Source organism: Bos indicus, chromosome 5 (genome assembly GCF_029378745.1).
Source record: "Bos indicus isolate NIAB-ARS_2022 breed Sahiwal x Tharparkar chromosome 5, NIAB-ARS_B.indTharparkar_mat_pri_1.0, whole genome shotgun sequence".
Classification (NCBI taxonomy): domain Eukaryota; kingdom Metazoa; phylum Chordata; class Mammalia; order Artiodactyla; family Bovidae; genus Bos; species Bos indicus.
This window is the reverse complement of record NC_091764.1, coordinates 34,269,269-34,294,836: the sequence shown is the minus strand read 5'-3', so window position 1 is coordinate 34,294,836 and position 25,568 is coordinate 34,269,269. Positions and strand designations below refer to the sequence as shown.

Sequence of the window (25,568 nt, the reverse complement as noted above, 5' to 3'; positions counted from 1 at the left end):
CATTCTTACAGAACTTGCTTTAAAGAGAAAAATACAATAAACTTAAGTTAGTAAATTATACAGCATCTTAGAAAATGTTAAGTGCTATGGAGAAAAACCTGGCTTAAAAAGGGCTAAGAAATGTAGGAGGATGGCCTGACGCTTTAAGAGTAGTCAAAGAAAATCTCAGTAGTAGAGAAGTGTGGCTAGAGAAACTGAAGTCAGAGAGGAGGAGACTTTTTTGAGACCTTTTTTGAGACCTTTTTTGAGACTTTTTTGAGACCTTTTTTGAGACCTTTTTTGAGACTTTTTTGAGACCTTTTTTGAGACCTCAGACCCTGGCAGACCATAGTAAGAGCTATGTATTTAACTATGACTGAGAAGGGAAGCCATTTGAGAAGAGAAGTGACAGGATCTGATGTATTTTATCAGGATCACTCTGGCTGCTGAGTGTTAAAGACTCTAGGTTAACAAAGGTCATAGTGAAACATCTCAGAATGTTTTTCTGTTAAGTGAGAGATGACAGTGTTGTTTTTACATTTTATATTGAACTTTTATGTGCACTGCTGCTGCTGCTAAGTCGCTTCAGTCGTGTCCGACTCTGTGCAAACCCATAGACGGCAGCCCACCAGTTTCCCCCGTCCCTGGGATTCTCCAGTTAAGAACACTGGAGTGGATTGCCATTTCCTTCTCCAATGCATGAAAGTGAGAAGTCAAAGTGAAGTTGCTCAGTCTTGTCTGACTCTTTGCGACCCCATGGACTGCAGCAAAGCCAACAACTTAAAAAAAAAAAGCAAAGTGAGGACCATAACAATGAAAAGAGGAGCACTGGGAACAGCAATAAAATGACACAGGATATTTTAACTCCAGGCTCTACTCAGTGCTACTAAAAGTTTATCACCATTTATCACTGAATTTCCCAAATTGGGAAAACTCAAGGACGGCATCTACTAGCCAAAGCACTATATTAAAAACTTTTTTGTCAGTTCTGCCTAAATATCTTAGTTCACTAGCAGTATGACAAAGATATTAAAATGTAACCCAAAATGACTGAAAAACACTCAACTCGTAGACACTGTGTGTGTAACAGATTCAAGGTAAAGCTATTAACTTATTCTTTGAGACAGGGGATATAATTAAGATTATTTCACCGGGGAAGTAAAGTCAAGATTCAATTCATATCACTAAAAGACAATGGTAAATGATGGCAGAGCTTATTCTAAAAGGAACTTACAATGAAAATTATTCTAAGGCTGACTCCTCATTATTTTTGTACTTGCCATTCTCCTTGGCTAGGTTTTACAGCTATGTCTCACTGATGAAACTAAAAAAAAAAAGTTTAAGTATTAGGTAGATGAGTAATATAATTCTACACTTTCTAATTACTAAAAGATGCTACTGGTAACAGCACTGATTCATCCTACCTCTGATTAACAGCATAACTTTTCAAGAAAATTGCCTGAAGTACTGGTTAGGGCCCAAAGGATTATAGGGAAGCTGAATGACCCCTGAAAAGTTTCAATGTTAACCCATGAAACCTGTTACTACCACCTAAAAGCATACAAAAATACTCCCCTTAAAAACTTTTCCATGACTTAAGTTTCAAGTAGCATATTTAGGAACAATTTTTCATTTTCTTCCAGTTTTCTTCCCCCTCAACGTAGTGAAAATGTCTTTATAGCATAAGTACACTTGAGTAAGCAGAGATCCAAATCCTACTCTGCCAAAATTTTAAGAGGGACTCAAATTCTCAAGCAGAAAGGTAACTAGCTCAACGTAAAATGTACTGATTACTAAAATACTTGCAAGCACCAAACAAGAAAATATAGTGGAAAAAAAATGCAGTTACAATAAGAATTGCTAATCTTTAAAAAATTCTTCATATTGCATAAACGAAATACAAAGTAAACTCAGATTACCTTTCACAATAGTAAAACAAAAGAAATCAAAAGACAATTTCATTTCTTCTGCCAGTTCGTTAAAATAACAAAAACTAAAGTCCCACAAACTTTATTGCAGCTCTTAGCAAACAGCAAAAAAGTCAAATGATTAGGCCAACTGCCAAAGAAACAGGGAAGAGAAAGCAATAGTGTGGGAAAAGACTTGATTACCTATCAAAATTTTAATACCAATAAAACACAAAACCCACATTTAAGAATGTACTTCAATATCCTGCTGAGGAAGTAGTCATATGAACGAAATCAACTTTTGTTTTATAATGAAAAAACGCATCTATTAAACATGCTTTTTCCAATTTTCACTGAATTTCCCACATTGGGAAAACTGAAGGACGGCATCTACTAGCCAAAGCACTATATTAAAAACTTTTTTGTCAGTTCTGCCTAAATATCTTAGTTCACTAGCAGTATGACAAAGATATTAAAATGTAACCCAAAATGAATGAAAAACGCTCAACTCGTAGACACTGTGTGTATAACAGGGTACAGAAATACTTTGAGAATATTTTAAAATTCCATATTCGTATATAAATTCAACTACTCTTAAATCTGGCGCTTACTTTCAGAACAATTTTTCAAAATGGGGGGAGAGAGCAAGACGGCCAGACATCCCTAAGAAATGTCTTTAAGGAGCGATTGATGGAGCCAAGTTGAGACCTCCCGCCCTCTCATCAGACGGGGAAACTGGTTTAAGAATCGGAGGTGGGAGAAGAGTTTGAAATTCAGAGCATGGGGTAACGCGGATGCTCTGAAACGCCGGCTCTTCCCTAGTCGCGCACTCCGAGAGGTCACCGCGCAGTAAAGTTTGGTTTCACAAACGGGCTTGGACGCTATTGACAAAAGCAAAGTCTCCCAAGTCAAGAGAGCTGGGGCCGGGGAGCGCCCGGAAGCCCAGCAGGACACAGTGTCCCGCAAGGACAGGGTTGGACGTGTGGCGACCCTGCCGCGGAGAACCCTAGCCTCAACCCACTCCCCCAGGACCCCGGGCGGGGACAGGAGCCGCCGGCGGAGGCGGCGGGTAGGCCACAAGGAGGAAATGGGACGGGGTACCGACAGCGAGGCGGTGGCGGCCGACACGGGGCCGCCCTCGCGGGGGTGGCGAGAGGAACTGGGGGCCTCCCCGCCTCAGCCTCCCCCGCCTCGAGAGGCGGCTCCAACTTTCCTCCGAGCGCAGAACGCCGCCTGGGCCGCGCGAGATTCCGAAACTTTGTCCGCCCTCCCATCGCCCCGGGCCCCCCTCTCCCCCACTCCGCCAGTCCGTACACCCCACCCCGCAGCGACAGCTGCCTGCGCCCGTCCGCCCCCGGGGTCGGCCCGTGTTTACCTCAGGCCGAGGTCGAGGCGCAGGCTCCGGCGGCGGCGGCAGCCCCACTGCAGGTCCCCAGGTTCCCGTCACGCCGCCGCCAAGTTCCCCAACATGGACTCCGTCCGCTTCGAGGTATTCCGGGGGCGCTGAGGCGCCGGCTCTGCTGGCTGGCGCGGGAGGTGGCGACGGTGGAGCAGGGAGCGGACCCGGGCTGCGCTGCTCCGCGCGGCTTGCGCCACCGCTGCTCCCCCTCCCCCCGCCCCGTCTGGCCTCCTCCCGCTCCGCTCCGCGCGTCCCCTTCCCCCTCCCCCGCTCCCCTCCGCTAAGCCGCGCCGCCACAGGTCGGCGCGCTACGGTGACGCCGGCGGCGGCGGCGGCGGACCCTCCGCGCTTTCCCTACTCGCTCGCACTGGCCCTGCGTGCACGACTGCAGCGCTCAACCAGACCTCAGGGGGGCGCTGGCAATCCACCGTTTACGACGGAAGAACGTGACGGGCGGAGTCAAGTCACGCGGCATGCGAGCAGGAGGGAGGGCCCCAGCTAGTGGCGCGGGCTTCTGGGAAACGTCCTTAACGCCCGGCTCGCCTCCCACGCCGCAGGTTCTGCGCCTGCGCGGCGCGCTGGAGTCAGCCCTGCGTTGCCGGCTGTACACCTCAAGCTGTAGAAGACAGTTAAGAAGGCTCTCGGGGAACAGGACATGAGGTGCTTTGTGCGGCCTTTACTATCCTATCTGATATTGAAAACAGTGTTTTGTTGTTTGGCGGTGGATTGAGTTTTAGTCCTGCAGCGTTACCCGCCTGAACTACATCCTGCGGGGAGGCTGAAGTGGCCCCAACTTGTAAGCTCACCTCTTTCTTCCCGCCCAGTGGGCATTTTTAAAAAGCTTTGAAGAGGTATCCTACGTGACTCATCAAGCCTAGGCTTGTCCCCGTGTCTAAATTCCCACAGCAAAAAATTAAATGTGATCCTGATCCACTTGGTGGTTCAGTTCAGCCGCTCAGGTTTGTCAGACTCTTTGCGACCCCATAGACTGCAGCATACCAGGCTTCCCTGTCCATCACCTGCTCCCGGAGCTTGTTCAAACTCATGTCCATCGTGGTGGTGATGCCATCCAACCATCTCATCCTCTGTCTTCCCCTTCTCTCCCTGCCTTCAGTCTTTCCCAGCATCAGGGTCTTTTCCAGTGAGTCAGTTCTTCACATCAGGTGGCCAAAGTATTGGAGTTTCAGCATCCGTCCTTCCAATGAATATTTGGGACTGATTTCTTTTAGGACGGACTGGTTGGATCTCCTTGCAGTCCATGGGACTCTCAAGAGTCTTCTCCAACACCGCAGTTCAAAAACATCAATTCTTTGGCACTCAGCTTTCTTTATAGCCCAACTCTCACATCCATACATGACTACCGGAAAAACCATAGTGTTGACTAGCCAGACTTTTGTCCGCAAGTAATGTCTCTCCTAACCACCAAGGTCATTTGGTGGTTGGATAGAGACATGTGATGATTCATTCAAGAATACGTCGTAGACTGCCATATGGAACTTGTGTACCATTACACAAAACTCAATTCTTTTGGGCTTCCCTGGTGGCTCAGACGGTAAAGGGTCTGCCTACAATGTGGAAGACCCAGGTTCGATCCCTGGGTCGGGAAAATCCCCTGGAGAAGGAAATGCCAACCCACTCCAGTACTCTTGCCTGGAAAATGCCCTGGACGGAGGAGCCTGGTAGGCTACAGTCCGTGGGGTCGCAGAGAGTCGAACGCGACTCAGCGACTTCATCGATTCTTTCTCCGTAGGGTCATCAAATCTCTTATTTTATCTCGGATATACCTTTCACACTGCTTTTTAAGGTCACCAACCCTTTAACCTCATAGTTTATCCTCAGGACAAATCGTCACACTTCTGACTACTCTTCCTGCTCTGGGTGTCCTTCCCCTCGCTTCTATCCGAGGGTCTTTGCACTCCCCCCTGAAGCTCTGTCCCTGGGCCTCTAACTTGGCTCACTCAGATCTCAATCACATCCAGTCTTAGCTCTCACACGTTTTTAGGTCATCTGCCTCCTTCCTTACTTTCTATGGGCTTTGCACTCCCCTAGTCACACTGAGGACTTCCCAGGTGGCTTCCCAAGTGGCGCAGTGGTAAAGAATCCGCCTGCCAATGCGGGAGACCAAGGAACGACAACGGGTTGGATCTCTGAGTGGGGAAGATCCCCCAGAGGAGGGTATAGCAACCACTCCAGTATTCTTGCCTGGACAATCCCATGGACAGAGGAGCCTGGTGAACTATAGTCCAAGGGGTCCTGAAGAGTCTGACACCAGCACTCCTGGACAGCAGCCTTGCAGAGCCATGCCTGGGATGACTTTCCTTCCTGCTTTTCCAGACCCCTCCCTCACTGGGTACCCTTCTGCTGCACTCACCAGACTAGGCTGTTGCCGGTGCCCCCTCCTCCTCGCTTCTCTGCACCCCGTTCTTGTGCAGTGTGTTTGGTCAGCTCAATGTGTTTGTCTGTCTCACACAGTGAGCACTGGGGCAGTGTCTTAAAAGAGTTGGACACGACTGAGCAACTGATCTGATCTGATCTGAACAACAGCTCCTGGCACAGTGCCTGTGCTCAGTAAGGACTTGGTAAATAGTTGCGGGAGGAATGTATGACTGGCAGCCTTGTCTTTGAGTCTTATAATGTATAGTTTTGGGTATGAACTTTGGGAATTCAGATGGGCCCTCCTGTGTTAGGGATATTTGAAGGAACCAGGATATAGAGGAGTTTATAACAATACATTATAAAGAATGTGATAAGGATGACTAAGACAAACACTGAAAACTTTGTTTAAAGAATTGTGTGATACAACCAGATCAAAAAGCACTGTTATGAGCCATCCGACTGAGAGTATAACTTTGTTGAGTGTATGTATACACACACGCACGCATATACACAACCTCATCCAGTTATCTGTAACTCCAGATAGAGACTCCTAGTACAACATTCTTCTTTTATGTAAAAATTTATGTAAAAATCTCTTTACATATTTGTTCTATAAAAATGTCCTTTCATAAAAATTAGTCAAAGCTCAAATGATAACATTCTCCAAAGAAAAAGCTATAATTTTTAAATTAAGAATAACAGTATATCAGTTCAGCAAAACTAAACACAGATCTTTTGATGTATTTATTTACTGGCAAATAATAAAATTGTCACTTTTTTACAGTTGGCCTCCTAGGTATCATGGGACCATGTTTAAGAGAAAAACACTCAGTGCTAATGTGCTAGTGGTTTTTACTTTCATGTGCAAGTAGGAAAGAGGATGGTGGTTTGTAACAGGCTGTCTCCCTTGGGAAAAGGACAAGTGTATTTCTGTGCATGCACTATTCTCCTAATAATGTTTGCATGATTATTTATTATTTTCTCTATTTTCAGTATTTTTTATTTATAATAAAGAGATACTGGATTTTAAATAAATAAAAGATGAACTGTAAGATGTAGGAGTAAAGATTGATATACCAATCATCACTGTCAAAATTTTAGGTTTTATTATAGCCATAAAAAAACACAAATGATGCACACGGCAAAACAATCTTCAACTGAAAATCCAGTTGGTGTGTTGCACTTAGACCAGTACTTAACATGTCTAACCTGTCAGGTGGCAACAGAAACCTATATTAGCATCTTTAGAAATGAAAGATAATCAGTGTATTGATTTTGACAGAACTTTATCAGAGAAGACTGCTGTTATCAATTTAATTCTTCTGAACTGAGTACAAAATAAAAATCAAGTCAAGAGGGTTAAGCGTGGCACAAAGACACTTGTTTACATGGGAAACATGGTTCTAAAATAGACTCTGTCACTTAAGACTTTTGCAGTTTTGAACAATCTGTGTAATTTTTCTGGTCCTCAATTTCCATATCTGTTGATACTACAGTGGAAGTTTTTAGTTTAATGGTCTCTGTGGCATTTTTTATAGCAGAAGTGTATGAATTCAAAGGATGTACAGTTTAAGACTCTTATAGGCAAAACACACAATGTCTTTATAAGAAATGGAAAAATGCATGTTAATTTACAGAAATTTTTTTAGACTAGTGTTTTATTCTTGTTTTCACACCTGAAGAATTTTAATCAAGATGATACTGATTATTGTCCAGTTGTCTTCTGTGTGGAATTAAATTTATTTCAGCAACAATTATTTGGGTCTCTACTATCTGGAAGGTGCTGTGAGGTGGTTATAGATAAATAAACAGTGTGTCAGAGACAGTTTGGTGGGTACAGATCAGTATAAAAACTAAGGAAAAATAAAGGGAATAAAAACAAAGTGCTGGGTGGGAGCAGGGGTTGTCAAATAAGGAAGAGAGTGCAACAAGGACCAAGGAAAATTTCATGAAAGAGCATATCTGAACAAAATGCAGTCAGATGTAATTCCAAATTTCAGACTCTAGTTCCTCTTAGGTTAGTCTCCCATTCCCACTTTTTTACCTCCTCTACTTTTTTACCACTCCCTTCATGTCTCACCCTACAGTCACTCCTACTGAGCCCCTCAATCCTGAACCCAGCAGACCTTATCACAATCGTTATAGTAAATAACTTCCTCAACTTCTTTCCCTATACCTACAAAGTCAATCTGTAACTGTCAATATCCACCACACACACGTGTTTCCTCCATCACAAAGAACCATCTCTTCTTTCAGTTAAGGCTTAGGTTTCTACTGGTGCTGTAGATCATTTTTTCCAGACTTTGGAATTTATAGACCATTACCATTTCTAACAGTCTGGGAACTGACATAGCTTTTTTTTCTTTTAATCCTGACAAATCACAGTATGCATTTTTAAAGCCCTCCCATCTCCTACCACCATGATTTCCTAAAATAAATGTATTTGCACCACCAAAAGACTAAATTTTTATGAACTACACTGTTCAGTTTTTTGTGTTTTTTTGTTTTGTTTTTGCGTTTCCTTGTGGAACAGTGAAGCTACCAGCCTTGGTACATCTGGGACTCTGCTCTGTTACAGATCCCCTCAGGGCCTGCTCCATGGGTTACTCTGGCTTCAGCATTTTCAACCTCTTCTTTACTGTAGATTAATTTATGCCTTCTCTTGAAATCTAAAAATAGTTTCCATTTTAAGACACTTCCTCATTTCACTTTCTATTCACTTTTTTAAAGGTAATAAACTTCATTTTAACAATTCAAACAATACAGAAGTTTATAAAGACATTCAGAAATATAAAAAGAAAAAGATAGTTATCCCATCCCAGTCTTAGATAAAACTAGTGTTAAAAAGATTGATGTTTCCCTCCATACTTTTTCCAATGGTTATAGAAATCCGTATGTATAGAGGTTTTGATTTTTATTTTAATAATCACACCATATGTATTTTTCAGCAACTTCCAGTTTACAATGGATACTATTATCTAGCTCTTTTTTTAGGTAGCTGCACAATATTATATCACTGCAGATGGTGACTGCAGCCATGAAATCACTGCAGCCAAAATCACTGCAGGTGGTGACTGCAGCCATGAAATTAAAAGACACTTACTCCTTGGAAGGAAAGTTATGACCAACCTAGACAGCATATTAAAAAGCAGAGACATTACTTTGTCAACAAAGGTCCGTCTAGTCAAGGCTATGGTTTTTCCAGTGGTCATGTATGGATGTGCGAGTTGGACTGTGAAGAAAGCTGAGTGCCGAAGAATTGATGCTTTTGAAGTGTGGTGTTGGAGAAGACTCTTGAGAGTCCCTTGGACTGCAAGGAGATCCAACCAGTCCATCCTAAAGAAGATCTGTCCTAGGTGTTCATTGGAAAGACTGATGCTGAAGCTGAAACTCCAATACTTTGGCCACCTGATGCAAAGAGCTGACTCATTTGAAAAGACCCTGATGCTGGGAGGAATTGGGGGCAGAGAAGGGGATGACAGAGGATGAGATGGTTGGATGGCATCACTGACTCAATGGACATGAGTTTGAGTAAACTCTGGGAGTTGGTGATGGACAGGGAGGCCTGGCGTGCTGCAGTCCATAGGGTCGCAAAGAGTCGGACTGAACTGAACTGAACAATATTATATAGTATTAAGGTACTGTTTTTGAAGCCATTCTTTTACTGGTAGATAATGTAGATTTGTCCAGTTTTGTGTCATTATGAACAATGCTGAAATAAGTATCCTTTGCATGTATCTTTTTAAATTATGCAGCTTTTCTGTAGAATTGAGTCCTTTAAGTGAGATTATTGAGACAAAAGACATATGCATTTCTTATTTTAATTGATAATACTGGTAGAGAGTATGTGCCATTTTGTTTTTGTCAGCCAGCATCCACTTCCTCTTTTTCTGGCATCAAATGAGTCCCCCTTCTCTCTTAACCTTTGGGGTTACAAATGGTATTGACTTGACTGGCTTCTACATTTGGTGAATGATGATATAATATCTCACTAGTTGTAACTGTTCTCTTGTTCAGAGATGGGCACATGACTCAATTCAGGTCAATAAGAATTAGATGGAGGACATTTCTTCTCTGCTGGATTTGTTGTAGGAATATAAGCTTTCTTTTTGAAGAGAGCTCTTTACTGAAAATGACTTCTACTCAGAGGAAGGAAGAACTAACAGCAGAAAGAAACTAGATTCTAATGATAATACTTAATTAGGTTTGGTTCAGTTGTGACTAGATTTTCAGGCATGTGACTACAAATAGCTTTCAGATTTGACTTGGGTTTTTTGTTACTTATGACCAAAGATGTTTTGAGTGACACACTGTCAGGTAACCTCCAGAATAATGGCACTTCACACTCTACTCAATGGTAGAATTTCTCTTTCTCCATCTCTTGCCAAGACTAAAGCATGAATCTTAAGTTTTTGCCACTGTAATACATATTAAATACTATCTCACTGTTACTTTAATTAGTGTCTCCCTAACTACCAGTGGGATTGGACTCCTTTTTGTATATTTTTGGGGTGTTCATAGACTTTGCATGTTTTTATATTGTCTTCATCTTTTTCTGATCTTTTTATAGGGTCTCTTTTATGTTAGGTCTTTTAACTCTTGGTGTTCCATATAGGTATATGCTACTTTTTTTTTTTTTCATAATAATCTTTTGCCTTTGCTCACAGTGACTTTATCATAAGTTTTAGTTTTTATATTGTCCAATCTGACCTTTCACTCTTAAATCCATTGCAGTTAAGTTCATGCCACCACAACTCCATTGAAACTGCTCCTGGAGAAAGTCACCAGTGACCTCATAAGTGCCAAACACAATGAACTCTTTACAATCCTCAACAAACAGTTATTATCATATATTAACTGTGCTATTGATATAAAAATAAGATATTGTCCTTGTCCTTAAAGAATTTACAATTTAGTGCAACAGTCAAGCAGATGAACATAATTTCAATATGTAATTGATGCTAGATGTTGAGTTTGTGTTATGGACTGAATTGTGCCTCCCCTGCCCCCACCCCCTCCACCCCTGCAAAAAAACAAAACAAAACAAAAAAAAACTCTTGTGTTTAAGTCCTAACCCCCAGTACCTTAGAATGTAGTGTTTGGAGGTAAAGTCTATAAAGAGGGGATTGCATTCAAATAACATCTTTAGGGTAGGCCCTAATCCAATGTGACTGGTGTCCATATAACAAGATATATGTACCCAGGGGAAGACCATGTGAAGGCAGAAGATAATCACCTGCAAGCCAAGGAGAGAGGCCTCAGAACAAGCGTCCTGCCAACACTTTCATCTCAGACTCCTAGTCTTCAGAACTGTGAGAAAATAGCAATAGGTTCCTCTGTTTAAGACAACTTGTTCCACTCAGTCTGTGGTACTTTGTTATGGCAGCTCTAGCAAACCAATAAGTTTGTCTCCATATCATCTCTTCCATCACTCCCCCTTGTGTACCATCCATGTGGTTGTGGAAGCAAGGATTAAATTCATTCCAGCAATGAACTCTGGTTATTTAAGCCATTCAAGGCAATCCTGTACAGTAAGTAGTTTACAAAACCCGGACTTTGGCCAATTTGTGTCAGTGAAACTTGAAGAGCTGGTGACTCTCAGAAAAATTTTTCCTTTTTCTTCAAAGAAAGCTAGTAAAAGCCTGCTCTCTTTCCATTTGGATGGAGAGAGCTGAGACCGTAAACCCTGGGATTACTACATCTACTGTTCTCATGAGCAAAGCTAGCTTTAGAATCATGATGCTTCTTTGGAAGGCAGAGCAATGAAATAGAGGAAGACTGGATCCTTGACATCACTTAGCCACCAAGTCAAATTAATCCTGATACCTACCCAGTTATGTGAGCCAGTAAATCCCCTTTGTTATTTAAGCAATTTTGATTTTAAAACTTACAGTGCAAAAGATCCTAACAGTTACAGGATTCACAGGGAAAGGAACCAACCATAGATTGAATTCCTGAGGAAATATACTCTGACATGGGAGATTGGGGTACAGAAATTTCATTGGGGGGTGTTTTGGGGGTTACATCTGTGTAAAAAGTGAAGAAAGCAGGTGTGGGCAGAGAAAGAAGTTGAACTGAGATGGCACAGTGGTAAAGAATCTGCCTGTCAATGCAGGAGATGCAAGAGATGCTGTTTTGACCCCTGAGTTGGGAAGATCCCCTGGAGGAGGCCATGGCAACCCACTATGGCAACCCAGTATTCTTGACTGGAGAATCCCATGGACAGAGGAGCCTGGTGAGCTACATTCCATGGGGTCACAAAGAGTCAGACATGACTGAGCCTGCGTGCACTCACACACCTGGAGATAATCCAACAAAGGCCTCAGCCATGCCTACGAGGAGATCTGAAGACTTTATGCCACCTAATGACCGATCATATTAACTAAAACCAGAAAAGTAAGGTGACTTTCTTGAGTCAAGGGTAAGTTCTGGAGAAGGGTTCAGTTGAAAACTATCAGCCTCCAACAGTTCCCGCAGCTGGTGGAATGGCTGCTTCAATCCTGAATGGGGAGATCTCTGCACCAGGATGTTCACAACTGACTACCCATTTACATGTAATAAGTTCTAGGAACAGCTCTTCAAAAATTCTGTTGGGTAGCTGTACTCAGGGAGAAGCTTACTAGAAAATAATTGGTAGGGTTAACTACAGCCCTGGAGGCCGCTCTTGGGGCCATAACTGAGGCAGATCATCCACTGCTATTCCTTGTAGATGGCCCTCACTCTCTGTTGGTCTAGGTAGCTTACTTAGTGCAGTGATACAGACCCTGTTCACTTTCACTAAGGGGCCTGACACCTTCATGACTAGGTCCATTTCTAGTTGTGGCTACTGCTGCACCTATCATGTACCATCTGAATTCAGCAAGTGAAAACCAAGACACAGATGGATTACTTAAATATCAAACATTTTCTTTCTTATCCCTGTTGCCTAACAGCTATCTAATGAAAATCAAGGTCAATTTCCTTGCCTGCTGGTCTCTTGGAATGAGGAGCCTGAAGTGACCAGGCAGCAGTTAGGGTTTAGTAGGACTCTTACTGGATGCTTACCCCTCTGGAGGCCATAACCTCTAACCTCTAGGGAAAGGTTAAAAATTCCCCAGATGGATCACTGGGAACCAGTATACAGAGTTACTACCACTTCCAACCTTTACCTAGCAAACTCATATGTTCTTCCTATTGGAGATCCTGTGCCATGTAATGAACATCGATTTAGGGTGGACCTTGAATCCTGGAGAGTGGTGCCTCTCCTTACAGGGTATTCTTTGCAAGCTAGCACCTCAACTGAATCTTCAACAGGTCCTTCCAATGCTCTGTCAGGCAGTTTGTCTAGGTGGTGTAGTAGCTTAAAAAAATCAGTGGAGTCCATGGTCATGTGCCCACTGCTACACCAACACCCAGGTCAGTAGATCACACACTTTAAACCCTCAGTGATCTCAGTGATACTGGCTAATTCCCTTCAAGCAGGAGGTCTAAGTTGCAATATGTCTAAATTCTAGTCAAGATAGATTGATACTACTTCCAGGAAGGAATAGGTCCAATGTAGGGGATGGGTCCAAAATGCCACCAAGTATCTGGTAGGTTTCCTACAGGGATGGTACCATATTGAAAGCCAAGCATTTGGTCTCTGTTACTGGCAGGTTGGGTATTTGACAGTGGCCATAAACAGATAAGTCTTGGTAAGTGGGAGCCCTTGCCACTGGGTCCAAGTATAATCTCCATTCCTGCCCCGATTCTTACCACAAAACACGCCTGTTTCTGTTGGACAGGCAGTAGTGTAGCCAGTGGCAGAGCCTGGCCAATGTCATCTGGACAAGTCGTTGTTTCCTGTGGTTGTCCAGTGCCTGTTCTGTGATAGATGCTCTCCATTGGGCAGAAACGTGAAACAAAGATCTCCATATTTCATACTGCTTTCATGAGTATGAAATGTCTCTTTTTCCAGACCTCTTAATTTCCCCTCTCCCTATCTTTCCCCCTTATATGGTTTTTCATCTCATGAGTTAGCGGGAGCTAGGGCTGGAAAATCCCATGGATGGAGGAGCCTGGCGGGCTGCAGTCCGTGGAGTCGTTAAGAGTCGGACACAACTGAGCGACTTCATTTTCACTTTTCACTTTCATGCATTGGAGAAGGAAATGGCAACCCACTCCAGTGTTCTTGCCTGGAGGATCCCAGGGATGGGGGAGCCTAGTGGGCTGCCGTCTATGGGGTCGCACAGAGTCAGACACGACTGAAGTGACTTAGCAGCAGCAGGGCTGTATCCCATCAAATACCTTTAAGTAGTCCAAGTCTGGGCCTCACTTGATCTTAAATAGCAAAGTACTTCGCATGATTCTACCAACAGAAGCAAGGAGAAGCCTGGAAGTGGTAGGGGCCCAGACGTGGTAGGGACTTCAGCACAAGTTGGTGTTCATACATTTATGGAAGAACAGATAACACAGCTCACTTCTATAGAAAGTACCAGGAATGTGGATGTCCTCACAGCACAAGACCACACCACCTTCCTGCCTGGGTGTTACTAGTTAACCACAATGATTGCCTGGAGACCAGAAGGTGGCCACAGCTATTCAAGTTCCAGGACCTGCCCCTCGACTTCTTTGGCAGCTCTCTGGGAAAAGTCAAGAAACTATTCTAAATACAAAAGGTATATAAGCTCTCCTGCAAATGATATGCTCTGATTCCAGAACCCTCGGTAACTGTGTTGTTATCTCCCATTGGGGCTTACCATAAATTTAAATTTTTGCACAGACAAGAAGTTTCAAATATACAAATTCATGAGGGAAAAATCCTTACAAATCTCATTATTAGGGACAATTCTTGTCAAATCATTAACATCCCAGTGAGCCTCTTTTTAGATCTTATATGTATTCACATAAATAAAATGACCTATGTAATTTTACAATCTGCTTTTTGAGTCAATTTGTCAATGAATCTGATCTACATAAATTATTTAACAAGTTTTCTGTAGTGTTAACTGGGTGGTACTGCCCTCTAGAGTATGTTTTGTGTCTTGAATATTTACACATTGAAATACATATTATTTTATTGCAAATTACTTTCTCTTCTTTCTCTTTTATATTAGGTATATTTTGTTGTAGGTATCTGTGACTTTCATTTCAGGACTATAAAGGGAGTGTTATAAAATATTTATTGTAAGAAGGGGACTGAGTTGGCTGCGGTTAAAAAGCTTTGTTTGTAGATGGACATAGAGTATTTCCTATTTTCAATATTATGAAAGTGCTGATGAACATCTTTATGCAATCATCTTTTGGAGTGAGTTCACTATGTTAAAGGGTATGCATTTTAAAATCTTCACACACTGCACCAATTTATTCACATACCAACAAGACATGGGAGTGCCAGTTCCCTCACATACTCACCAACAGCAATGTAATCTTAATGCTTGGAAGTAGCTCTTAATTGGAAGTAGATAAAATTGTCTTAAAACTTGTGTTTCATGTCCTGGGGTAAATCTGGAGGTCTCCCCACCCTGCTCCATATTCTGAAAGTTCCAAGAATGTATTCTCATTGGTGTACAAGGGTTCCAACTTCTGCACACTCAACACTTGTAATTTTTTGTTATTTTTTTAAAGGAAAAAACTCCTTATTTCAATTTTATTTGTACAGTTTAGAGATATAAATGTGAGGCAAAATTTAAATCCATATTTGGAAATAATATACATTGGATTTAGTAGGGCTGAGGGGGGGTGGTCTGAGGGGGGTTTTTCTTTTTTTTTTGGTTTTGTGGATTTTTAAAATTTATTTGTTAATTGAAGGATAATTGCTTTACAGAATTTTGTTGTTCTCTGTCAAACATCAACAAGAATCAGCCATAAGTACACCCATGTCCTCTCTTTTCTGAACCTTTTCCCCATCTCCCTCTGCATCAGTCTAGAAGATTGTTACAGAGCCCCTGTTTGAGTTCCCAGAGTCATATTTTTCTTTTAATTACTGAGTTGTAATAATTCTTTATATATTCTAGATACAAGTCCCATGTCAGATACATACTTTGCAAATATGTTCTTCCATTCTATGAATTACCTTCACTTTCTTGATGGTATCCTTTGAAACATAAATGTGTTTAATTTTGATGGTATCTAAATTTATCTGTTTCTATCTCTCTCTCTCTTTTTTTTTTTTTGGCTGCTCCAGAAGCCTTGTGGGATCTTGGTTCCTCCACCAGGGATTTAACGAAGTGAAAATGTCAAGTCAAACACCAATACAGTATATTAACACATATATATGGAATTTAGACAGATGGTAATGACGACCCTATATGCAATACAGCAAAAGAGACACAGATGTAAAGAACAGACTTTTGGACTCTGTGGGAGAAGGCAAGGGTGGGATGATTTGAGAGAATAGCATTGAAACATGTATATTACCATATGTGAAATGAATGACCAGTCCAAGTTTGATGCATGTAGCGGGGCACACAAAGCTGGTACACTGGGACAACCCAGAGAGATGGGATGGGGAGGGAGGTGGGAGTGGGGTTCGGGACAGGGGGACACATGTACACTCATGGCTGACTCATGTCAATTTATGGCAAAAACCACCACAATATTGTAAATTAATTAGCCTCCAATTAAAATCCTATTTTTTTTTTGTCATTTGTGCTTTGATGTCATATTTAAGAAACCATTACCTAATCGAAGATCACAAAGATTTATGCGTATGTTCTACTCTAAGAATTTAACAACTTTAGCTCATACATTTAGGTCTTTGATCCATTAATTTTTGTATGTGTATATGCATACATTTTGTGCTTATGCAACTTCAGGCTTTTACATGTGGATATCTGGTTGTTTTAACATCATTTAGTGAAAAGATTTCTGTCCCTCATGAAATCATCATGCAGCTTTGTCAAAAATCAATTGGCTATAAATGTGAGGCTTCCCAGGTGGCTCAGTAGGTAAAGAATCCACCTGCCAATACAGGAGACACAAGTTTGTTCCCTGGGTAGGAAAGATCCCCTGGAGAAGAAAATGGCAACCCATTCCAGTGGAGCCTGGAGAATCCCATAGACAGAGGAGCCTAGCATGGGGTCTCAAAGAGTGGGACACAACTAATTACAGCATGGGACATAAATGTGAAGGTCTATTTTTAGACTCTCAATTCTATTCCATTGACCTATATGTCTACTCTAATGTCAGTGGATCTTATGTCTTGATTATGACAGTAAGTTTTGAAATTGGAAAGTATGGGTTCTTCAACTTTGTTCTTTTTTTTCAAGATTGTTTCAGCTAATCTGAGTCTCTTGAATTTTCTTATGAATTTTGGGATTATCTTATCAATTTCTGCAAAAAAAAAAAAAAAAAGGCAGCTGGAATCTTGATAGAGATCAGGTTGAAACTGTAGATCAATTTAGGTACTATTGCCATCTTAATAATAGTAAGTCTTCCAGTCTGACACCTGGGATGCCTTTCTGCTTATTCAGGTCTTCTTTCATTTTTTTAAGGTAATATTTTGTAGTGTCCAGTGTATAGTTGTATGAGGTTTTGGTTAAATTTATTTTTATTTTATTCTTTTTGATGCTATTGCAAGTGGAATTGTTTCTTACTTTTGTTCCAATTTGTTCTTGCAAGTGTTTATAAGTACAATTGAATTTTGTTTATTGATCTTATATCCTGCAATCTTACTTAACACATTTATTAGTGCTCATGGTTTTTTGGTGGATTCCTTAGGATTTTTTACATACAAGAGCGCATATATATATATATGCTCTGTAATCCTTTTCATACGTAGCTGCATTCAATTTGTTAGTTCACTTCTGTCTTTTGCATTTGATTCTTCACCAATGTCCAGCTGTTAGTCCAAATATGGAGCATGGCTACTTCTCCTTGATTTTCCTCCAAACACCCCTGTGGTGACCTTTTCTCATTTACCTGTTACTTGAAATCTGAACTTGTGAGTCTTGATAAGGAGAAAAATCCATTTCTTACTGTAAGAATTAAAGCAGTTCACTTCTGTAACTTACCTTGGTTCTCAGGCAGGGGTGTACAATCAATCGGACACGTGCTAGTTTGTACATAACTTGGGATCTAGCACCATTAAAAATAAGGCAAGACTCAGTCTCTCTCTCTCTCCACAGTTGTGTTTTCCTATCAGAACCAGGCTTAAGGCATCATTTCAGTGTTTTTTCCAAGTCTAAATCTCTAGCTCTCCTAGTGCTTCCTTGAGCTGCCTACTATCCTTTTAGTAAATCCCTTTTTGCTTAACTCAATCAGAGTCCACTTTTATTAATGGCAACTGGTAGTTTCGTCAGATAAAAGCAAGACATTAATGTTACTCAACTTAAACTGCTAATTCAGGAGATGATGTCAGAGATTCATCAAAGAACCATACAGCAAATAATTTAAAATTAAATATTTGACTTCCCTGGCGGTTCAAAGGGTAAAAAATCTGCCTGTAGCGTGGGAGACCTGGGTTCAGTCCCTGGGTCGGGAAGCTCCCCTGGAGAAGGAATGGCAACCCACTCCAGTATTCTTGCCTGGAAAATTTCATGGACAGTGGAGCTTGGTGGGCTACAGTCCATGGGGTCACAAAGAGCTGAACACGACTGAGTGATTAATACTTTCACTTTAAGAAAAGAACTTTGGCCATTTCTCCCCACACAAGCTTCAGTCTTCTAAAAGGAGCTTTACCCCATTCTCTATTTTTTCTTATCTCTACCTGATCCCAAATCCCTGTTCATTTCTTAAGTAGAATGACATAGCTAATTCTCTTTCCTCTGCCAATCCCGAATAAGTTACCAAGATCTTTTCACAAATAAGGCAGCTCTTTCCCTAAAGCAAACTAGTCACATATTTTTTAAATTTCACCATACTAGATATTCCATGTTGCTTTGTCATAACCAACTGACAAGAAACAAGGATATCACACTTATAAAAGCTTACATTTGTTGAGTCACTTCATTTTTTTTTTAATTGAAGACTAACATTTCTTCCTTTTGGCAATTACCTGTGATTTTGCTCACAGGGTTTTTTTTCTCTTTATTTTATAAATTCTTTCAAGTCCTTTATGTATAGGGAATATTAGTATATGATCATATATACTGCTGGAGAAGGTAATGGCACCCCACTCCAGTACTTTTGCCTGGAAAATCCCATGGGTGGAGGAGCCTGGTAGGCTGCAGTCCATAGAGTCGCTAAGAGTCGGACACGACTGAGTGACTTCCCTTTCACTTTTCACTTTCATGCATTGGAGAAGGAAATGGCAACCCACTCCAGTGTTCTTGTCTGGAGAATTCCAGGGACGGGGGAGCCTGGTGGCTGCCGTCTGTGGGATCACACAGAGTCGGACATGACTGAAGTGACTTAGCAACATATATACTGCAAATAATTTCCCCAAGTGGTTGTCTGCCATTTGTGTGGTTTCTTTTTTTTCTGTGGCTACACTGCATGTGGAATCTGAGTTCCATAACCAGGGATCTAACCCATTCCCCAAGCAGTGGAAGCTCAGAGTCCTAACCATTGGACTACGAGTTCAGTTCATTTGCTCAGTTGTGTCCGACTCTTTGGGACCCTATGAATTGCAGCACGCCAGGTCTCTCTGTCTATCACCAACTCCTGAAGTCTACCCAAACCCATGTCCATCAAGTCAGTGATGCCATCCAACCATCAAATCCTCTGTTGTCCCCTTCTCCTCCTGCCTTCAATCTTTCCAGCATCAGGGTCTTTCCCAGTGAGTCAGCTCTTTGCATCAGGTGGGCAAAGTATTGGAGTTTCAGCTTCAGCATCAGTCCTTCCAATGAACACCCAGGACTGATCTCCTTTAGGATGGACTGGTTGGATCTCCTTGCAGTCCAAGGGACTCTCAAGAGTCTTCTCTAACACCACCAGAGAATTCCCCACTTGGCATTGTTTATAATGAAGTTTTTTTTGTTTTATCAAGCAGAAATTTTGGCTTTGGTCTTTAGAAAATAAAACCTTTCAAACTTTTCCTTCATAAAGTCCAGATTTGTGCCATGCTTAGAAAAGCTTCTCCCACTGACTATGGCCCCAAGGTCATATAAATATTTACCTGTCTTTTTTTCTTCTCCATCTATAATTCATTAAAATTTAAGAAACTGATGTCCAGATTGATAAAAATGACTTTCCCATGTTTATACAACTAATTAAAGGTAGAAATAGACTATGAAAGAGATGGCAGTCCTATTCATAGCAGTTATAAATAGTGATACTTTGTTTAACTTAAAAATTTTATTTAATATTAAGTGAGATTTTTTTTCCTTTAAAAATTCTGGTTATTTTCTTGTTGCTCTCCTAGGAAATAGGAAGAAAATACTTTCTCAAAAACACAATCCAAAGGACACAATGGGATTTATTAGACAAATATATACTCACCCTTGAGAATTCCTTTATTAAAATATATGGGAAATTTTGCATCAGTTTAATAAACCAGTCACTTAAGTCCCATTACTCAAGAGCTACCCTATAATAGTTAGAGCGTACAGAAGACAGGGTATTCACTACCATATTCTTTTTGAAATGATATTTGGCATGTAAAAATTTATACACTCATATTCAGCTAAGAGCACACTTTTGCCAGCTACATAAATTATTATTAATTTTCAACTATTAGAATATGAAAGAAATTCTTATATCTTATTATTTTTAACAAGTGTACTTGCACACCTCTCAAACAAGCAGAAGATTAACATTCACTGGATATACATTCATTTCTTATGAATTCACAAATGACTTTAATTAATTTCTTCTTTCTATTATAGGTTCATTTTTAAATAAAAGAACATATGTCTGTGAGATAAAATTATTCTCAGAAAGATCTATTTTAGTATACAGACAAGCAATAATTGATTATTTTCCAAATTGACTCTTTTCTTAGGTGAATTCAGTTTTAAACTAATTTAGTCTTGATGTTTTATATAACAACAAAAGACTTTTAAGTACAGTCTTTATTTGATTAGCCTTCCCCAGTGGCTCAGTGGGTTAAGAGCCCGTCTACAATACAGAAGACAAAAGAAATGTGGGTTAGATTCCTGGGTTGGGAAGATCCCCTGGAGAAAGGAAAGGCTACCCACTCCAGTATTCCTGCCTGGAGAATCCTACAGACAGAGGAGCATGGCAGGCTATAGTCCATAGGGTCACAAAGAGTCAGACACAACTGAACAACCACACACATACACGTGCATTACTTTGATTAAGTTCCAACGTCTAGGAAATATCCTCAGTACCCACCTGTTTATACCTGCTTTTTACAATAAATATAAGTGAATTTGTTCTTAATTTTTCTGTTTCAATAATTATGATGAACATTTTATAACAGTCAAGCAACTTTAAAATACAGAACAGGAAAAATTAGCAATCATCATCCCACTCATACTATAATTTTTTTCATTTATGCATGCTTTTTCTTTCAATATTTCTTCATACAGTACACAGAGCACATAGTTATAATTCAAGTTATTTTATGTTTTTATTTTTCTGTTATTATTTATTTTCTTGTATTTTTCCATTATTATTTTGTCATAAAACCTTTGCTATTGTCATTTGATTGACATAACTGAGTTTTTACAATATTCCTATAAGATCATTTATAGTTTAATTATTGTTTTTCTTTCCAAGTACTAGAAATAAAGCTTTGTAAAGAGTTTAATAAATGAAGAAGCTAAGAAACAGTATTAACATGAGTTTGAGCAAACTCCAGGAGATAGTGAAGGGCAGTGAAGCCTGGTATGCTGCAGTCTATGGGGTCAGAAAGAGTCTGACATGACCTAGAGACTGAAGAGCAACAACAAGAAACAGCATTAATTAACTAGATAGCTCCACGTGCTAAGTTGCTTCAGTTGTGTCCAATTCTTTGTGACCCTATGGACTGTAGCCTGCAAGGCTCCTCTGTCCATGGAATTTTCCAGGCAAGAATACTGGAGTGGGTTGTCATGCCCTTCTCCAGGGCATCTTCCCAACCCAGGGATCAAACCCTTGTCTCTTACATCTCCTGCATTGGCAATCTGGTTCTTTACCACTAATGCAACCTGGGAAGCCCTAAATAGCTCTAACTTTCCACAATATTCCTTCATATAGCTGTAATAAGACAACCTAGGTTGAAAAGTGTGAGCCTGCGGGTACAGAGATGTGAGTTTCCATACATTAGAGGGAGGGGGGCAGGGAAGAGTATTTGCTTACAGAAATATTTACTTCCAGCTCCTTTAAAACAAAAGTTTTATCTATTCTACTTAATATTGTCTCTCAGATTTTGTGTTTGGGAATGCTGGTCTCATAAAATGAGTTCAGAAGTGTTTCCTTATTTGCTAATTTCTAAAAGGTTTGTGTAACATTAGTAGTACTTTTCCTTAAATATTTTGCAGAATTCACTACTGAATCCACATGAACCTGACATTTTCTTTCTTTTGTTTGTTTTCTTTGAAAATTGAGTACATATTCAACTATTATTTTTTTTAAAAAAATTTTCTGCCTCATTTTCTTATTATTTTCGTTCTATCATTTCAATTTCATATGTCCTGGGACTTTGGTATTATCACACAGGTCTGTTAATATCTGTTCATTTTCTTTTAATCATTCTTTCTCTGTTCTTCAGATTGGATAATTCCTATTGATTTATCTTCAAGTTTACTGATTCTTTTCTTTGTTATCGCTATTCTGCTGTTAAAATTAGTGAATCTGTGTTTCAGATATTGTGTTTTTCAGTGCCAATGTTTCCATTTGATCCTTTTTCATAGTTTTTCTCTTATGAGTCTCTTTTCAATTCATTACAGTACATTTTTCTCTACTTCATTAACTATGGATGAATAGTTAGATTAAGTTCATGTCTGCTGACTTAAGTCTGCTAATATTAGTGTCTGAGTCATCTTTAGATTGGCCTCCATTCATTGTCTTTCCTTTGGATAAGAAATCACATTTTCATGATGCTTCATGTACCATATAACTTTGGGTTGTATCTTGAATATTGTGAATTTTATGTTGTGAAGATTTTGGATTATGTTACAAAGACTGCTGATCTCATTGGATGAGCATGCAGTTAAATCAGTTATTAAAGAGCAAACTCTTTTAGTGATGGGTCACATCTGTTTAGTTCTTTTACACCTAAGCTATTTTCAGTGTGCTCATAGTTCATGGGTAAGCTAGAAATTTGTTTATATTTTAGATACAGAATTTAGGCATCCTTCTTTGGAATTTTTTCTAGAATTCCACTCACACTTTCTGGGGACAACAGTTACCCTGAACTCTGTATTTTCATTCTGTAGGCCAGATAGACTATAGATTGAGTCCTGAACATTGTCACAATTGTGTCCTGACCTCAGGCTAAACTATCTTTTACCTTAGGAATAAATCTCCCTTACTCATCTAGAGCCATACATCCTGGAATGTGAAGTCAAGTGGGCCTTAGAAAGCATCACTATGAACAAAGTTAGTGGAGGTGATGGAATTCCAGTTGAGCTATTTCAAATCCTGAAAGATGATGCTGTGAAAGTGCTGCACTCAATATGCCACCAAATTTGGAAAACTCAGCAGTGGCCACAAGACTGGAAAAGGTCAGTTTTCATTCCAATCCCAAAGAAAGGCAATGCCAAAGAATGCTCACACTACCGCACAATTGCACTCATCTCACATGCTAATAAAGTAATGCTCAAAATTCTCCAAGCCAGGCTTCAGCAATATGTGAACCCTGAACTTCCTGATGTTCAAGCTGGGTTTAGAAAAGGCAGAAGAACCAGAGATCAAATTGCCAACATCTGCTGGATCATGGAAAAAGCAAGTGAGTTCCAGAAAAATATCTATTTCTGCTTTATTGACTATGCCAAAGCCTTTGACTGTGTGGATCACAAGAAACTGTGGAAAATTCTGAAAGAGACAGGAATACCAGACCACCTGACCTGCCTCTTGAGAAACCTATATGCAGGTCAGGAAGCAACAGTTAGAACTGGACATGGAACAACAGACTGGTTCCAAATAGGAAAAGGAGGACGTCAAGGCTGTATATTGTCACCCTGCTTATTGAACTTATATGCAGTGTACATCATGAGAAACGCTGGGCTGGAAGAAGCACAAGCTGGAATCAAGATTGCCGGGAGAAATATCAATAACCTCAGATATGCAGATGACACCACCCTTATGGCAGAAAGTGAAGAGGAACTAAAATGCCTCTTGATGAAAGTGAAAGAGGAGAGTGAAAAAGTTGGCTTAAAGCTCAACATTCAGAAAACTAAGATCATGGCATCCGGTCCCATCTCTTCATGGGAAATAGATGGGGAAACAGTGTCAGACTTTATTTTGGGGGGCTCCAAAATCACTGCAGATGGTGACTGCAGCCATGAAATTAAAAGATGCTTACTCCTTGGAAGGAAAGTTATGACCAACCTAGATAGCATATTGAAAAGCAGAGATATTACTTTGTCAACAAAGGTCCGTTTAGTCAAGGCTATGCTTTTTCCTGTGGTCATGTATGGATATGAGAGTTGGACTGTGAAGAAGGCTGAGCAGCGAAGAATTGATGCTTTTGAACTGTGGTATTGGAGAAGGCTCTTGAGAGTCCCTTGGACTGCAAGGAGATCCAACCAGTCCATTCTGAAGGAGATCAGCCCTGGGATTTCTTTGGAAGGAATGATGCTAAAGCTGAAACTCCAGTACTTTGGCCACCTCATGCAAAGAGTTGACTCACTGGAAAAGACTGATACTGGGAGGGATTGGGGGCAGGAGGAGAAGGGGATGACAGAGGATGAGATGGCTGGATGGCATCACTGACTTGATGGACATGAGTCTGAGTGAACTCCTCGAGTTGGTGATGGACAGGGAGGCCGGGCATGCTGCATTCATGGGGTCGCAAAGAGTCGGACACGACTGAGCGACTGAAATGAACTGAACTGAACTGAAAGAAACAAAAGACGTATATATAGAAAACTATAAAACACTGATGAAAGAAATCAAAGATGACGCAAATAGATGGAGAAATATACCATGTTCATGCACTGGAAGAATCAATATAGTGAAAATGAGTATACTACCCAAAGCAATCTATGGATTCAACGCAATCCCTATCAAGCTACCAATGGTATTTTTCAAAGAACTAGAACAAATAATTTCACAATTTGTATGGAGATACAAAAAAACTCGAATAGCCAAAGCAATCTTGAGAAAGAAGAATGGAACTGGAGGAATCAACCTGCCTAACTTCAGAAAGTGAAAGTGAAAGTGAAGTCGTTCAGTCGTGTCCAACTCTTTGCGACCCCATGGACGGTGACCTACCAGGCTCTGCGGTCCATGGGATTTTCCAGGCAAGAATACTGGAGTGGGCTGCCATTTCCTTCTCCAGGGGATCTTCCCAACCCAGGGATCAAACCCAGGTCTCCTGCATTGCAGACAGATGCTTTACCGTCTGAGCCACTAGCGAAGCCCGCCTAACTTCAGACTATACTACAAAGCAACAGTCATCAAGACAGTATGGTACTGGCACAAAGACAGAAAAATAGAACAGTGGAACAAAATAGAAAGCCTGGAGATAAATCCATGCACCTATAGACACCTTATCTTTGACAAAGAAGGCAAGAATATACAATGGAGAAGACAATCTCTTTAACAAGTGGTGCTGGGAAAACTGGTCAACCACTTGTAAAAGAATGAAACAAACACTTTCTAACACCATACACAAAAATAAACTCAAAATGGATTAAGGACCTAAATGTAAGACAAAAAACTATAAAACTCCTAGAGGAAAACATAGGCAAACACTCTCTGACATAAAACACAGCAGGATCGTCTATGACCCACCTCCCAGCGTAATGGAAATAAAAGCAAAAATAAACAAATGGGACCTAATTAAACTTAAAAGCTTTTGCACAACAAAGGAAACTATAAGCAAGGTGAAAAGACAGCCTTCAGAATGGGAGAAAATAATAGCAAGCAAAGCAACTGACAAAGAATTAATCTCAAAA

General features: G+C 40.6%; 1 protein-coding gene across 3 annotated transcripts in view; it reads right to left on the bottom strand.

The window, feature by feature from the left end:
- SCAF11 (SR-related CTD associated factor 11) overlaps positions 1-3,515 on the bottom strand; it is a 94,389-nt gene extending 90,874 nt beyond the window's left edge. For all 3 annotated transcript variants that reach the window (XM_019960742.2, XM_019960743.2, XM_070788569.1), the window contains exon 1: positions 3,262-3,515. The gene's annotated coding sequence lies outside the window, so the exon portion shown is untranslated. The remainder of the gene's footprint in view (positions 1-3,261) is intronic.
- Between the last annotated feature and the right edge of the window lie 22,053 nt (positions 3,516-25,568).